The following is a 17,991-nucleotide window of genomic DNA, read 5'->3' as shown; positions in this document are numbered from 1 at the left end:
CGCTCTGCACCAGTATTCATGCTCATCTCCTATATGTGAACAGAGAACACTGTTAATGCAACACACTACAACCTGCATATGCTTGTACAAATAAATCTGTTGAACTGGATTCCTTCTCCGACTTTGGTGTTCTAACCGACACACCCGGACCAACTCCACCTCCTTAGTGACAACTAGTACCTTACAGTCCTTAGCCCCTCAGCTACAACGTCTTTGGAATGTCCCCATAAAACATGGAAACCCAACATGTGTTTGTTGTGTGTGTGTTTGTTGGTGAGCAAGATGGTTGGGTGTATCTAGGCTCCATCTCTCCTCCTGGATGGGTCCGGCCACAATATTTCATCCATGTCACATGCTATGTTCTCTCTTGCGTATCCAACCTTGGATGGAGCCAGCGTCAGTGTCTCCACATGCCTCCTCCATTGCCTGGAGAAGTGTTACATTGACATAGGGATGACGGTCATGCGCTTTTCATGTGGAGAAAAAAAAAAAAATCCTCAACAGGGTTTAGAAATGATGAATATGGAAGCAAGCAGACAACAGAAAAGTTGTGCAAAACCTATAACTTGACCTTTGGCCTATTTATAGGCCTATTCTAAAGCCATGATTGGTTGGTGTTAAGTAAAGCAATGAGTGTTTGCACATGTGAGGAGTTAGTGTGAGGCACTGATGAATTAGTGTGTCATTTTGACTGGTTATGTTTGAAAAAGGAAATAACGATACTTCCTGTTAGATTTTTGTGTGTTACATAGAGAATTGTGTGTTGTGTTTTGCAAAAAGTGTTTTATGAAATTAAAAAATTAGTCAAAGGCCGAGAATTAGTGTATGGTTTCACAGATTTGATGTGTGGTTCTGCTGTTTGAGTGTCAGGTTTCAGAAATTGTGCGACAAGTAAGGATTTTGTGTGTAAGCAGTTGAAAAAAACTGTAAAGTCCCCCTGAAATCAAAATGTAAGTTTTTTTTTTTTTTTTTTTTTTTTTTTTATCTTTTAGTATGAATATGTTTGCCTTAAGGTTAAAAATAAGCTGGTGTGTTCCAAAACAATGACACTTAGTGACTATAAATTTCTTTGTTCTGCTGTACACAAAGGAGGATAAATGGAGCAGATCTCCACAGATCTTATCTCAAGATTTATCGCTGAAAAAAGTGTCTTTAAATTAGGACTTTAAATGCATTTTAAATGTTCTATTATTAACATTTTGAAACTATAACAAGACATCAAACATTTATGTGGTACCACAAAAATGTGTAGATTGTCATATACTACACTTATAATATAATGTAATACATGGGGTGAACATACAATGATAGATAACAATATTTCTAAGTGGATTTTTTTTTTTATTTAGGCCAATATACACAACACTTTCCCTCTTCTGTTCTATGGATTTTATTGTCATTGGTTGAGAAACCCTTGTTTATTGTCACTGAATGACGCTACATTATTTAAATGTTTAGTAATATTCACTATATATTAATAGCACAGGGTTTTATAGTATAGAAACATAATGCCAGAGTAGATTAGTCAGAGTTGTGTTAAGGGCCGTTAACCACACGGGGGCAGTAGCTCTTTAAAGATGAAAAATGATACAATAACAAACTAAAACCGAGAAGATTTTGATGTTGGCATTAGTAAGTATGGAAAATTCATGGCAAAGTATGCATAGTACCAGATGAACAAATACAACTGAGAGAATTAAATGATGACCTTGTAATTCATAAAAATCCGTTATATGAACTTTTTATTGTTTTGGATATAGCAATGTGACAGTGGGTAACTGATGAATGAGGCAGCATAATAATAACAGTTACTTCACATCTCTGAGGTCTTTGACGTTCAGAAAGCAGAATGCTGTGAGTGACAGTTACATGGCGTTTCAGCATCTGTGGCGGTGCTTCCCCACAGAGTTCATGGGTTTCAGCTCAGCTGGACTGCTGTTGCACAAAGGGCTTCTTGGATTTGACAGGGTTTTGTTGAAAAGTCAAGCATAGTGTGTCACTTGTCACATTAACAATAAGGTGCTTAAGCACACATCCTCTTTGGAACTATATTTTGCCACATTTAATTTCTGATCCCATTCCAGTGAACATCATAGCCATTTGGTCACATTATATCTGATGGGGATTCTTACTGAAAGAGCTGTCATTTTAACACAGGTTTCAAAGCAATTTCTGTTCATTTTGCCTTTGCATAAACTATGAGAGAGATGAGACAGAGATACAATGGTAAAAAAAAAAAGTTTCTTCTCTTTTTAAAATCATTTTGAAGCATCTAGGCCCAGCATTTTTCTAAAAGTGAGCGTGTATCGCTTTTTTTGTGTATACAGTGTATGAGAGTTAGAAATAAAGAGAGTGAGAGAAAGAAAGCACCAGAGAGACAAGGCTAAAAAAACATTCCTCTCAAAGAGCTCCTTGCTTTGTTCTCCCATTGTGGTACATTCAGTTGTCTCATTATCATCCATTTTCCTAATAGTTGGCCAGGCTTAAAAGGTGCCTTAGGTGATAAACAGTCATTTACAGACACTTCTTGGATATTAGATGTTTAAAAAGAATCAAGATGGCTTTATTTATCAGTAATCAGATTTTCTAAGGTTGTGTTTTTCTGGTATTTTCAGGACGTGTGCTGGAGAGGAGCTGAGTGTGTGTGTGAGTGATTGACGGTTCTGCTTAAAGATTTTAGAGCAAGATGAGCTTGCCATCTGTGAGTGCAGAGCCAAGGTATGTTGTGATTTCTGATTACTCACCTTTTGCTGCAAGGAAACACACACACACACACACACACACACACACACACGCTCCTGTGTTCATGATGATGAGCAACAAATCTCGTTTCCTCTCCTGTTCTCTTTCGCAAACACAATTTCATAACAAAGACAAATGTAGACATATAAGCCATTTCATAGATGCATAATCTGAAAGAGTGGGATGTTACGGTTGAAGTGTGCTTCTATTCTCTCTGTATCTCTCTGTCTGTCTCTGTTTTCTGTGCTGAGTCATTAGGGCTTTCTTTACTGATGATGTTTACAGACAGTCCTCTTCTTCTTTTGCCATGCAAAACAAAAGAAGACGCAAACTATGCCCAGCATTGACATAGAAACAATATATTTATTTTGTGTCCTGTTTACATACATGTATATACACTTTCAGAAAAAAGGACACAAAAGCTGTCACAGTGGTGGTACACTTTCAAGGGGTGTTTACCACTAAATAGTGCACATAAATACCTTGAAGGTACATATTAGTACCTAAAGTCTGTATTTTAGTATTATTTTAGTGTATTAGTACCCTTTTAGAGGGTATCGTCCCAGTGACAGGTTTTGTACCTTTTTTTTTTCTAAGAGTGTATGCTATAGTATTATATAGAATACTATATAGTACTGATAATTATTGACCATAAATGGCTTAGGACACTTAAGACACACTTCAAAATGTGTGAATTCACATTAGATAAAATATCAAAATAAGTGACGTCTGACAAATCATGTTAGAGCATTGATTAATTTTAGTGGATTTATGAATTCAGTTCCTTTGAAACTCTTTTGTTTCTATTTGCGTCGTATTTTTTGACCGATCTTTGTTCTGGTGTTCTTATAATCAGGAGACGTTAAAAGTCAAGTCCCTCTTATTCACTGATTACCTTGTTTCTAATGTCTGCTCTCTTAAGTGTCTCAGATGGGGCTCACCTCCCACTAAGCTGTCTGGACTAATTGATATCAGGCTTGAACACACTTTTCTGTACTTTTTAGCAAAGGTCAGGTGCTGAGAAGGAGCACTTGGAGGTTCAGCCTCAGAAAATGTAATAAATAAAAAAATTCTGGTTCAATAAAAAGCTAAGCTTTTTATAAATAAAATAAATTTCTATTTTAAAAATTAAAAAAAAACAAAAAACTTACAATGAGGCACTTACAATGGAATGAATGAATTTTTAAATACTCACTATTTCAGTAGTATAGCCACAAGACATAAACAACATGCATGTTAAAATGATTTTTGATTTTTAATGATTTTTAAAATAGCTAACCATTTCTCTGTAAATTATATCCCATTTTACAACTTCAATGAAACAATCTCAAAATGACCAAAAAATGAAGAGAACAACTTTACAGTTCAAATAATGTGCAAGTTTTAACAGAAGAAATAATGTAACTGATGTAATAAGTTTCACAATTCTGCTTTTAAATTCCCCCTTAAACTGGCCCCATTTACTTCCATTGTAAATACCTTAACTTGTATATATATATATATATATATATATATATATATTTATTTATATTTATACAACAGTTTGTTCTGGTTCTCGAATCTGATTGGCTGCGAGGTCTTTTCAGCCATGCAATATTCTACCAGTATCGCCATGAGAACTGCTTTACCGTTTGACCACAGTGAGTGTCATGGTAGACGAGCAAACCCACCATATTTTTATAGTACTGTTTTTATACTACTGTTATTTTGTGACGGAATGTAGTTTTAAGAGTTTTTTTTTAGGTGAGAATGTAGTTGTTTATACCTCAGATTTATAAAAATTTTTAGATACCTGTGATTTATATGTAAACAGTGCCTATTTGAAAATTTGTTTAGACGCTTTTGGAGATGTGAGCTCTAGGCCGTCAGCGACCGTTCAGCGCTCGTACCCGCCGAGAACAGCTTCATCTTGGCCAGTCCTTCGGGAATTTGCCGCTAGCTCTTATGTAGATAGTGTTTAACTTGAGGTATAATTCGTTTTCGGTATATCAAACGGGCAATCTTTGATCTTATTCATCTATTACTTGTTCCAGAGCTAATAGATTTGGCTATATTAAGTTTCATAACTTTATTTACATTGAAATTCTGTACTAACTAGAGCGCTGCTTTTGACTGAACTGTTTGCTTGTGTTTATTTCCTACTTTAATTCTTATACTGTTTTAATGTCTATTGTTGTTCATTTAAATATTATTGTTCAGTAAATATTTTATATAAATAACATGCCATATATTTTGGTATTGAGAAAGAGTCCGTTAGTGATTTCAACTTCAGTGAAAGTTACATTAATACGCCATGAGATGGCGGCAAAGACTGTCTTTATGAGTGAGTCAGTCAGTCGCAAAGACTTTTATATTGAAATGGACTGAAATAAGGACGTTGTTTTTACTTTAATCAACATCTTACGAGACGCAACTGACAAATGCATTGACTAGCGCTGTCATGGGAATGTCTTAAATGTTAAAAGGACAAAGACAAAGTTATCGCTTTCCTCAGTGGACATTCAAACTGATTATGATTGACCTGAAGAATATCAGCTAGATGCAGGTAATGCACTCGCTTAGTCAATCTCTCTCTCATAATACTCTACTCTACATAATACAATGAGCTTCAATGAAGCGACTCAATGTTCCTTCGTTACTAGTTCTGAAGTGACGTTGTAGAATTAGTAACGGAGGCTTGGGCTCAACTGTTAAACTGTCAACTTGAGTAGTTCCTCACAAAAGAGGGATTTTAAAGACAATCTGTTGCTGCCTATGGCTGAATCACAGCCGTGCTGATATACAGCTGGCTACGAGTGTGAGATATATATATATATATAATATATATATATATAGGTTCTAGCTGAAATTATTATTATAATTATAATTATTTTATTTTTTTTGGTAATGAACATTATTCTGCAACTGCTGTCTATATTAAACTTAACTTACAGAACCTAAACATTTTCATTAAATACTTTTTTTTTTTTTTTTTTAAATTTAAAAATGTTGAGAGTTCAAACTCTTTTTATGAATTAAATGGGAGACATAGCATTGTGTGCTGCTAGATGCTGTGACTCAGGGCAAATGTTAACCCGTCAAACCTTGACTCCTTGCGTCACAGAAACAGGAAATGTGACATAGATGTCAGCTGGCCTGTTATGGCTGTGATCCGGCTGAGAAGAGCTTCTGATTGGACATAACGAGAGCATCATTGGCTTTGCTCTTCCATGCGCTCCTCTCTCTTTTCACAGTGAAGTTGTTTGTGTGTGTGTGTACATTTTTTGAGCCTCAGCATATTAATTGAGTGTCAGGCTCATGTTTAATCAGACACATGCACTGTCACTACGAGCTGCACTGCCTGCTGGGTAGCATGTGGCAAACATAGCAGCTGAACATCATCAAATGCTGAGCGATTAACAAAAAGCATCAATAACATCAACAGAATTGCTGTCTTGCAATTCCACCTGGAAGCACTTCTACCTGCATTTCACATCTGGTTTTAAATATAATGATTGACCAGTTTATACACTAAATATGCAGATTGACCATATGCTGTTTTTAAAATGTGCGAAGAAGATCTTTTGTCCTTTAATAGATTTGCAAGCAATGAGAGTGTCTCAGACTTTTCTCGCAGAATAGCAGATTTGACAGGACTAATGTAGTTCCCTTGAAGCAAATCTTGAAAATATGACACAAACTTAAAGGTTGCTGGTTTTGAATGTCCAAGGGCAATAAATGAGTGAATGGTTAAGCAAACCATAACCAACTTAAATGTTGAGCACTGCTATTGTCCCTGAGAAAGAGCTCACATATGGGTACTAATAAGGTGTAATGTAATGTTATAATGTAGTGATCACAGGTTTTGTCTTTTTTTTTTTTTTTTTTACATCACACACACAAAACGCACACACACACACTTGATACTGTATGTCCAAGTCTATCCACAGGCTCTTTGCTTTAATGCAGAGTCACATTTGATTTCCGTAAGGTGTTAAATGACCTTTTGAATCAGACTCCTCTGGGTCTGTCTGACCATACTAGCCCGTCTACTGCATTTCTGACTATGTAAGTGCACAAGTGAACAATGTGCATGACTTGTACACACAAAGATAGTAATGTGAAAACAGTAGGAGTGCTTTGCTAAATGTAAACCCTTAATGAAATTGATCTTTTTATATGCATTTTCACTGTGGGTACCTTCAGTATTCACACACACACACACACACACACACACACACACACACACACACACACACACACACACACAGAGACTGACAGAGCCGGTATTTAGGATTACACTCTTGGACAAGCTGTCTCTTTGATGTGGCAACATGTGCTTGCATGCTAAAATATGAAGAGAAGAGCGGAGGAGAAGAATAGGGGGCTTGTGTGAACAAGAGACCCTCTGCGTCAGAGGCTTAATCTGAACAAAAAATGAGCGTAATAAGGAAACAGCATGAAGTTTCCTGATTTCCCTCATGCTAATGAATAGTAATGACTCTTTCAGTTGTAATATCTACAAATATACGACTCCCTTACAGCAAAATAATAAATAGCTAAAAAGCAAATACAATTAGGAAAGAATTAAATGGTTGCAGGCCAACCATGAAATGACATATTTACTAAATCAAATTTGTGTTAAATGTTTTCAATGTCTTCCATCAAAATTCACATACAACAGTAATAATTTAGCATTTTAGAAAGTTTAGAATTTAAGAAGCTAAAGTTGAGCTAAATTTTAAGTAGTTGATGCATTTTAATGTGGAACAGGCAATTGCTTAAAATTTGTGCACTATTTTCCAAGTTTTCTGAAACCATTGGATGCCTTAGTGTGGGGAACAGACCAAAAATTTGTTAATTTGTTATTCCTTCGATACCCTAACTGTTCTTATCACTCTCATGATAGTAGAGAAGTAGCAATGGCAAATGCACAATTAAATTGGTTCTTTGGAGTTGGATATTACATTTCATTGTTAATTTGACCATCTAAATGATTATAACTGCTCTGGTTCTCAAGTTCAACTGAGTCAATGATCCAGTTGCAGCGGTTCACCGCTCACTGGAGGGGATGGTTGTCAGTGAATGGTAATAAACTTAAATTTCAATATGTTCCTCACACAATATGGCTTCAGAAGACTTTAAATATTGCACACTGCTTTTTGTTGTTTTGAGCTTGAAAGTCCCCATTCATTGAATGGAAAAAGAGCGACCAGCATAGTCTTCAGAATTTCTCCTTTTGTAAAGATCCTTCTTGTTAGAAGAGCATAATTTTCATTTTCATGTTGTTTCATTAATGATAATGTTCATATAACCCTTGAGAGCTATTAGGCTAAACAGATTTTTTAATGGATGAGCTTGAGGATGAGCAATTAATGCAATTTATTAAATATAGAATAGAACAAAAGGTGGAACTGGTGTGGTGGAGAAATGCTGGAAGAATTGCCACAGAAGTGAGGTAAACATTTGCTTGTATATCTTTGCATGGTTGGCAGGATTAGATTAACATCCTTGTCCTGATCTTTTTCTATTTATAATGCCATTTCTTTTAGTATGCTCAAGAATGCTGACAATAAAAGTGCCTGTGTGTGTGTGTGTGTGTGTGTGTGAGAGAGAGAGAGAGAGAGAGAGAGAGAGAGAGAGAGAGATTATATGCTCTGTACTTAAAAGCCAAAGCCAGCAGATTCAGTTAATGAGCTTCAAAACAAACAGACTGTCCTCACATAATTTCTCCTCTTAAAGTATACTTCTCAGAAAAGCACAGTACCATTACTTTTCCATTAGTCAATCACAAATTTCCATTTTGTGTCTGTGTGTGTGTTTGTGGTCCCGGTAAACCCTACATTATGGGGACAAAATGTCCCCACAAAGATGGCAATATCATAAGTCCTTGTGGATACATTTTTTGCCCCCCCATGAATAAAACAGCTTAATATAAAAAAAGCATTATAAAAATCATTACACCTATATGGAAAGTCCCAATAAAACATGAAAACCCAATGTGTGTGTGTGTGTGTGTGTGTGTGTGTGTGTGTGTGTGTGTGTGTGTGTGTGTGTGTTTTGAAGCCTGACTAAACTGACATAAGTACAGCCTCTCTTAGGTTTTGAATGCAACTTCCATAAAAAAGGTATCTTTCATAATTAAGTTGCACAATTATTGTAGGTTAAAAATGTTGGTATGGTTCAATTTGTTAACATTAGTGAATTCATTAGAAATAATCAACTAACAATGAACAAAGTTTTTACAAAATGTATTAATGTAGGTTAATGTTAAGTTATACATTTTCTAATGTTCATTGTTAATTTATGTCTATTCATAATACATAAGCTCATGTTATTACACAGCTCCATCACTGTCACCCATGGCCTATATCAGTCTTCTCATCTGGGTAATAAAACTTGTGCTGCTAGCCTGCTACTCTTGTTTCATATAAATGCAACTGCTGCCATCTTGTATCTCAGTTTTTGATTGTAGTGAAAATGACCTCAGAGGACTTGACTATTAATATTGCCTGTAATTTTGTTGCAGTGTTCATTTTTTTTTGTTAGGCAGATTGCTTGCGTTGTTGTAGACTGTTTTTAGCTGAAGCTTTATCATAGCATACAGGAAACATTCTCATATCACTATTTCATGTTCACGAATTTATTTAATTATTTATTTGGTGAGTAGCCTAATGTACATTTATTCCTTAAAGGATTAGTTAACTGCTAATTAATTTACTCACCCCCATGTCACCCAAGATGTCTTTCTTTCTTCAGTCGAAAAGAAATTAAGGTTTTTGAGGAAAACATTCTAGGATTTTTCTCCATATAGTGGACTTCACCAGGGTACAACGGGTCCAAATTGCAGTTTCAGTGCAACTTCAAAGTGCTCTACACGATCTCAGATGAGGAATAAGGGTCTTATCTAATGAAACAATCAGTCATTTTCTAAAAAATTATATACTTTTTAACCACAAATGCTCGTCTTGCACTAGCGTTCACGACTTTATGCATTACGTAGTCACATTGGAAAGGTCACGTGTGACGTAGGCGGAAGTACTGACCCTTTTACACCATTGCCGCGGGTCATTTTTCATGTCTGCGGGTTGAAGCGACCCCACATAACATGATATTTAGCCTCTGGAATGCGAATTTTATAGGGGAACCCCGCCAAAAAACGTGGATTTTTTCCCCCGGAACATGATTTTTATCGGGGGAGCCCCCCTGAAACGCGATTGGGCTAGTTTTGAGTAGCAATTGGGCGGGTTTTGTTGTGAAAACCTGGCAACCCTGGACCCAGTGTTTACAACGCGAATGTGCAAAGACTAATGTTGTGTTTAAAATCGCCCCCCATACCCTCATTCACTATTCCCTACATTTGTGGTTAAAAAGTATGTACTTATATATTAATATATTAAAATGTAAATGTAAATAAAATAAAATAAAATGTAATTTATTCATGTAATGCAAAGCTGAATTTTCTCCAGGCTTCAGTGTCACATGATCCTTCAGGAATAATTCTAATATGCTGATTTGATGCGCAAGAAACATTTTTTTATTATTATCAATGTTTAAAACAGTTGTGCTGCTTTATATTTTTCAGGATTGTTTGATGAACAGAAAGTTCAAAAGAACAGCATGTAATGTATAAATCGTTTGTAACATTATAAATGTCTTTATTGTCACTTTTCAAATATGCTGTGTCAGAAATCACTTATTCACATGTCTAAGTTCGGTCAGTTCAATCGAGTCCAATAATCTTCCGCAGATCATTTGGCTTAAACAGAAACTTCTGTAACCATACCCACACTCATGTCATGTGACAAAATTTATTATGTCACGAATTGGACCTGGGTCACTAAAGAAAAACTGTACCATTAGACCAACTTAAAAAGTAATATAGTTTTTAAAAAGTTGTTGAAATGTGTTTATGTATTGGTTGATCATGTCTTTTCAGTGGGGACAGTGTGAGTCAAGACTGTCACTGGTGCCTCCACAAAAATAAAAATAAGTGTATGACGTCCCTGTGTTGCACTTTTTCTCCCCGATCTCATACACTTTCTCTTACTTTTATTTCTTCACTGGCCCAGTAGGTTGCTTAGGAACCCTATCAGATTAATGTCCTGCCTTATCGAGTCACCCTCCCAATTTCCTGTAGTCGTGTCCCTCCCTCTAGCAGACGGTCCCCTGGAGCCAGAGATGGTATGAAGACGAGGGAAAGAAGGAGAGGAGGGAATGAGGGCAAGAGTATAAGAAAGAGGCGTGAAGCCAATGAGACAGATGGAAAAACGAAAGAAAAAGAATAAAAAAGAGAGGAGGGGGACAGAGAGATGGATGTAATATTTATGTAAACACGCTTCTCTAATTCTGTCTCTTTATTTTAGGCTGAAATCTGTGAGCTAGTATCTTTGCTGAGCAAATATCCATTATTTGGTAAGTTTTACTTGGGGGAAAAAAAGGTATGCTAGCAACAGATCACATGTCCAAGTGCATGAAAATCATAGCAGTTCACTGACACTGATGAATTGATAAGACGTAGAATCTGAATTGATTGAACTCATCTTTTGAGGCTTGGGTCATAAAGTCACTTTGGTGATTGACAGGGTCATGACACAAGCACTATGGTTAAATCATATCCCTTTAAAAAAAGGGGGAGTTATCTGATGGTCCCATTTGTTCACTGATACCTTTTAGTTTGAGGAGACCATGACACCTTCATGTTGGACTTAAAGGAAGAGACATTTCCCATTGACTCAGCTCTGATGTCCAGGCTGAAGATGGTGATTCAGATATATCCCTGAAATACTCCCCAGGATCGGTCTTGATCACTGGACCGGACACCGAGATGAGATCATCATGTGCTTTAGTTCAGTTATTTCCAGTCCCCTTCAAGAAAGGAATGTAGTCGCTGAACACAGTGGCATCTGAATCAGACTCATTTCATGGCATAACATCATATTAGTTTGAGATATTACACAAAATGCACCATATCAGTATAAAAAGTTCTTTTGATATTCGTTTGCTTGATTTCACATTTGTTGAAAATTATAAAAAATTAATGAAGTGTATACTTTAAGAAAATATCTTTTGTGTTTTCTGTAGTGCTTTATATTCTGAAATATGACTCTTTAATTTCACCCATTTTGAAAGATACAATAAAAGCAAGCACATTTATTGTATCTACTGCATGTAAGAGTCTAAAATTTAATATTCTATATATGTTTTATATAATATATTCTGTACATTTATGCAAATTTCTCTAGATCTTTTGGAATGAGGAGGTTAACAATAGTTAGTTATTTTCTTGGTACTCAGAGGTCTATCTCAGTGATTTGCACTCAGCGGGATGTTGCCTACAGCACAGAAGAGGGTGTTTGATTTAGTTTCAGATATATAAACCCCCTTATTCTAGCAGTCGCACACACACACGCACACAAATCATGCAATGGAGAAGACATACCACATGTACAGGTACAGATATAAAACTGAGCTTTATTCAGTTACACAGACACACACCATCACACAGAACCAGCAAATAGAGATTATGTAATCCAATTTCACATGTCAGCAGTTTCTTCATGAGCATCTCTCTCTCTCTCTCTCTCTCTCTCTCTCTCTCTTTCTGTCACGAGAGACTGTCCAAGGCTGGGCTGATGAAGATCTATTACACAACAGAGATTCGCAACATGGCTTCTCAATTAGTAAGATACTGATACTGATTCCACCACGAAGCAACATGAAAATCCCTGACCCGTACCAGAATGATTAAACACTAACCATCAATCTTCTCATCAAAGCAACTAATTACTTTTCTTGTGTGCTGCATTGGTTCGATGCTAATCACATTCAGAGGTGAGCGTGTGCTTCTACAGGGCTGGGTTACAGTAAAGTTCCTCTGCTGCACTATTGCAGTCATTTAATAAGTGTGTAGAGAGAGTTGTACATTGTCAGTCGGCTTTATTAAATCAGTCCACTCTGCCCTTGCATTCACAAGCAGCTGTTGCTTCTGGAGAGCCACTAATTGTGTGTGTGTGTGTCTGGAAGTCTGTTTTAAAGGAATATATTTACTCAGGTTGTTCCAAACTTGTATTTTGTTATTTTTTACATGAACACAAAAGGAGAAAATTCATGTTTAAGAAACTTCAGATGTGTGACCACATCTGTCAAGCTCCAAAAAGGACAAAAAAAAGTGATTCATTTAAAAGTCTTATGCAGCCACATGATAGCTTTGTGCCATGCTATTATTTAATAGGCTTTACAGCAGATAAAATTATATATAAAATTATTAAAGATACGGTTATGTCAGCATGCAATGTGTTTATTATGGACAAAACAGTATAAAATTCAGCTCACTAAATCCAAGTACTGAACTTCCAATTTTCAGTAAATATTGTTGTACTCTATGAGAAAATAAATATATGCATATATAAATGTTTTATTTAATAACATTCTATAACGACCAATGCACAAATATATTTCAGGAAAAAATATTGGATTATTTAAAACAAAAAACAAACAAACCAAAAAAAAAAACACACTACTGGTCAAAAATTTGGGGTCGGTAAGTCTTCTCGTGCTCATGAAAGCTGCATTTATTTAATCAAAATACAGAAAACAGTATTTTTTGTCTGTGAAATATATGTGAATGTATTTTAAAATATAATTTAGTGTTAATTATTTATACTAAAATGCTGGTTTATAAGAAATATTTATTATTATGTTGAAAACAGTTGTGGGGCTTATTTTGTGGAAACAGTTATACTCTTTTTTTTTTTTTTTTTTTTTTTTTTTAGCATTCTTTGATGAATAGAAAGTTCAAAAGAAATAGAAATGATTGAAATAGAAATCTTTTGTAGCATTATAAATGTCTTATTATAATTACAACAGCCATAATTTAAATTGTTATTCACTGATAATGTTCCTGTCCTTTGAGCTGTTAACTTGAGAACATGGATAATTGAGTCATCAAGTTTAAAGTGCCCCTATTATGGATTTTTAAAAATTACCTTTCATGTAGTGTGTAACATAGCTCTAAGTGAATGAAAACATCATGCAAAGTTTTAAATCTGAAAGTGCACCGTATATAAAGTTATTGTCTCTCAAAAGTAAGAGTCGACTCTGAGTCGATTAATCGAGTCGTTTGTAAAACGAATCCCAAGCCGTTTCGTTGGGATTCGTTGGGATTCGCAAGCCAGTTGTTAGTAAATGATGGATCAGTGCCCAGTTTATTTGGACCAGCTTCTTCCTCCTCCGAATCACAACCTATAAGTATAATTAATAATTGTTGATGTTCTCTGTATCATGCACAATACGTATTTAGCCTGTGTATGTTGTGTACGCTCCGCACAGCTTGTCTCAGGCTAACCAGCTAACAGCAAAATGTGTTCGCTTGCAATTGTCTAGAAATGTGCCGAATGTTTTTCATTATTATTACTTGCAGTTATGATAATAAAGAATAGAGCAATACGTTGGTGTACAACTGCAATGCTTTTTCAGTACATTTCTGCGTTGAGCTAACTCATATACCATGACTGTTTGGGTGTTTACCACCGAGCTATGGGCTAAGTTCGCTAAAATAAACACAAAACTTATTTCCTCTCTGAGTCTTTATTTTTTAGAACAGAGCGGAGCACCATCATTATTATATTACAATGTAAGTGATGCAAGCACTGTATACTGTACTCCATGTTAACCAGCAGAAGTCATCTGACCAATCACCGCAGATTAGCGTCACGCAAACCAGGGGTTTGGAAAAATGAATCGTTGAGCGAATCGTTTGGGAGTCGTTGAGCAAATAAGGTAAAAATAAATGCATATTATAAGACAATGAAAGTGTTTTTGACCTTGCATGCTTTTAAACCTGTTGTTGGGGACTCCCAAAACAAAAATAGGAACCTTTCAAATGCCATAATGGGGCACTTTAACTTGAACGTGAGAACCATTGGGCTGATTCAGTTTGTGAGTTCAACTCACTGAATCAATGACCTGGTCACTGGGGTTCTTGAGTTAACAGTTCACTGGTGGTTGTGGGAGCTTGATAGACGTGGCTATGTTATTAGATAAAAACAGCAATATTTGGACAAACAGCAGTGACTGGAATAAATTGAGGGGAAGTTAAAAGACAGCAGGGTCAACTGTCGCTTTATGATGCTGCTTGTCAAGAAGTGAATTTCATTGCGACCCCTTCATTCACACACAGAAAGGCCACATTAGGTTCATACACTCTTAAAAAATAAAAGTTCCAAAAGATTATTTTCGTAGCGTTGCAGTAGAAGAACCATTTTGGGTTCCCCAAAGAACCTTTCTGTTAACAGTTCTTAAAAGAACCATGTTTTTCTTAGCGTAAATATTTCAATAATCAGTATAAAGAACCTTCCCAGCAAGCAATAGCCGTCATTTCACCATCTCGGTTAACTATAGACCCGATATAGTCCGGCTATGAGTAACCCACTTTTAGCCAAAATAATCTTTCATTTGGTTACATGTCGTTTTTGCCAAAATAACTTGTGAGATGTATGATATTCTATCATGTAAGTGAAGTCAACAGTGATGATGACAACAGGGGTGCAACGGTTCTCGGTAAAAAACAAAACAAAAAACGAACCGTACCATTCTCCACTTACTGTTCGGCACGCACTTGCACCGCGGTCCATCTTGAACAACGACGCATCTATAGGCTAATATGGTTTGTTTAAAATAGCAACGTGGAAAACAGACAGACAGAGTTCAGATAATGTATGTTTCAGTCGATGGATGCGCATTCTGGCTTCCCAAAACGTTACAACAACAATAATCAAAAAGCGTGGACAAAACAGTCACTCTTTGTAAACTTTGTTCCATGCGAGTCCCGTATGCTCTAATGGTAGGCTGGAGCGGGCTCGGCGAATGCTGGAGCGGGCTCGTGGAAGCCTGGAGCAGGCTTGTGAACAACTGGAGTGAGATCGAGGAGACTTGGGGCAGGTTCAAGGAGGCTAGGAGCAGGTTCAGTCCAAAAGTCTATTAGCCAGTCAACCTCCCTTGGCGAGGGCTCAGACTGGGCGACAGGCTTTGTAGGGGGTTCTGGCTGCTCGGCGGCAGAATCCACTGGGGACTGGGGCTGTTTTGCGGCCTTCTTGGGCCGTTTGGGCTTAGCGGTGGACTTTCTTTGTCGGCTTGGGGTTTGGGTCCGGCAGGACACCAGGAGAACACCCACTGGAGGGGTAGACGGAGGAAACCGGCGGTTGGCGAACTGGCCAGGCCGCCTGTATTTCTGTGGGGACTGGACGAGGAATACACGACTTTTCTTGAACCTCTTCAATTACAAAATCAGAACAATTCAGAAAGAGAATCAGATTGTCTTGACTAGGGAAAAAAAAACACGCAGGTTCACTAAAACGAATCGTGTCCTCGTCCAGCCCCGCCAGAAAACAAGCGTTTAATGGGGCATCTGGCCAGTTCACCAAATAAGCAAGCTCGGTAAATTCCTCCACATACCTCTCCAGCGGGCGACCGTCCTGCCGGAACCCACACAGGCGGTCCTCCGCTGAAGCTTGCTGGGGAGACTCGGGAACCAGGAATAATCCCATACTTTTTTGTAGATTTCCAACGGTAGGGTCAGTTCTTCTGTTACGTGTTGGTATTGTAGAGACGAGGTGAATACAGAAATCCACAATAATAAGGGTATTTAATCAACGAAGGAGCAAGAAACACAACCATACACATTTAGAATAACATTAGAACTGACAAAGGAGTGCAGGGAGTGAGTCCAACTAAAAGGGAGTGCTGACGAAGACAACAGGTGCGGGGAATCCAGGGAAATGGCGGGAAGGCTGATAAGGGAAGTGAGTTCAGTAGTGCAGACAAAGAGGATCGTGGGAACTGGAGTCCGGGAAGGTGTGGTTATAACAGCGAGTATCCTAGCAAACATATTCTGTTATGTCTTAAGTGAACGTATAATAGTCAAGAAAGACAATGCATGTGTAACAGTATATGTACTGGATTGTGCATGTCTTAAAGGGAAAAAAACTATTCCTGCTGCCTGTGTTTTTAATGTTAAATCAAACAACAAATGACAAAGAAATCACTCACTGCTCTTGACTGAATAGCTTTTGTAACTTTAATAATGATTAATCTTTATTTAATTTATACAGTGAAGATAAGCAGTGTTATTTTATATTTGATTACTTTATCCATTTTCTGTACCTGAAAACTACTGTTAGATACCTGAAAAACCTGAAAAGCACTGTTTATTTTATTTGAATATTTGCTCTATTGTATTTATTTGTAATGTTGCTTGTAGTTTGATTATTTGTTCTTATTTTCTTTTTTATTTGACAGTAGCTAGTCCTATCTTCCCTGAACATAGCACATACCGAACCGTACTGAAACCGTGACCCTAAAACTGTGATACGAACCGAACCGTGAGCAATTTGAACCACTGCACCCCTAATATATATATATATATATATATACACACACACACACACACATATGACTCTTTAATTTTAAGTTAAATAAAAATGCAATTACAATTCTCAACCGCTAGATGGCAACTGTGGCCCTACTGAGACATGCCTACTGGCACGCGAGACTTGAAAGTTGGTAGAGATATCGCGATAAACATTTCCGTTAATTTTCTATTACAACCACTGTCAGAGAGCAAGCAACAGCAAACGTTAAAGCAAATTATTTCCTGCTTTTGGTCTTGTAAATATCCGTGTTTTTCATTTTGACATGTGTTCATTATTTATACATTATTTGTTATCATGTGTAGGAACCGTGACATTTTATCGGGTAACAGTGCAGACTCAGAGTAAAACATGTTGTTTAGATTAACATGCGTGTACTGTGTAGTGTTTCTTGTGCCCTTAAACTCTAATTATCTACCTCTACAAGGGATTAAACATGAAACCTATTCAACCTATTAGTAGTTGTTATGAAAGCCACATATATTTTTTAATCTTTAGATCATCATGACATAAAAATATGTATATATATATATATATATATATATATATATATATATATATATATATAGTTTTGGATTTGGCAAGGCAAGTTTTTGTTTAGCACATTTCAACAACAAGGCAATTCAAAGTGCTTTACATAAAACAACAGCAACATAGGTCAATATAAAAAGACAATATAAGAAGACATTTGAAAACGCTTTAAAAGAGCTAAATAGAAAAAAACAAGATAAAACAGGACAGTAAAAGTTAGTGCAGTGTAAAAAAATAATAATTATTCCAATTAATAAAAGACAGTGCCAAACAGTAAAGTCTTTATCCTTGATTTAAAAGAATTACCAGT

General features: G+C 36.5%; 1 long non-coding RNA gene across 1 annotated transcript in view; it reads left to right on the top strand.

Annotated features, from left to right (window-relative positions):
* The window catches only part of LOC127509501 (uncharacterized), a 60,207-nt gene that overhangs the window by 467 nt on the left and 41,749 nt on the right, over nt 1-17,991 (top strand). Inside the window, exon 2 of the long non-coding RNA XR_007929259.1 lies at nt 2,616-2,718. This is a non-coding gene — a long non-coding RNA (uncharacterized LOC127509501). The remainder of the gene's footprint in view (nt 1-2,615; nt 2,719-17,991) is intronic.

This window comes from Ctenopharyngodon idella, chromosome 3 (genome assembly GCF_019924925.1).
Source record: "Ctenopharyngodon idella isolate HZGC_01 chromosome 3, HZGC01, whole genome shotgun sequence".
Classification (NCBI taxonomy): Eukaryota; Metazoa; Chordata; class Actinopteri; order Cypriniformes; family Xenocyprididae; genus Ctenopharyngodon; species Ctenopharyngodon idella.
Note: the sequence above shows the minus strand (reverse complement) of the source record. Positions and strands in the feature narration are given on the sequence as shown.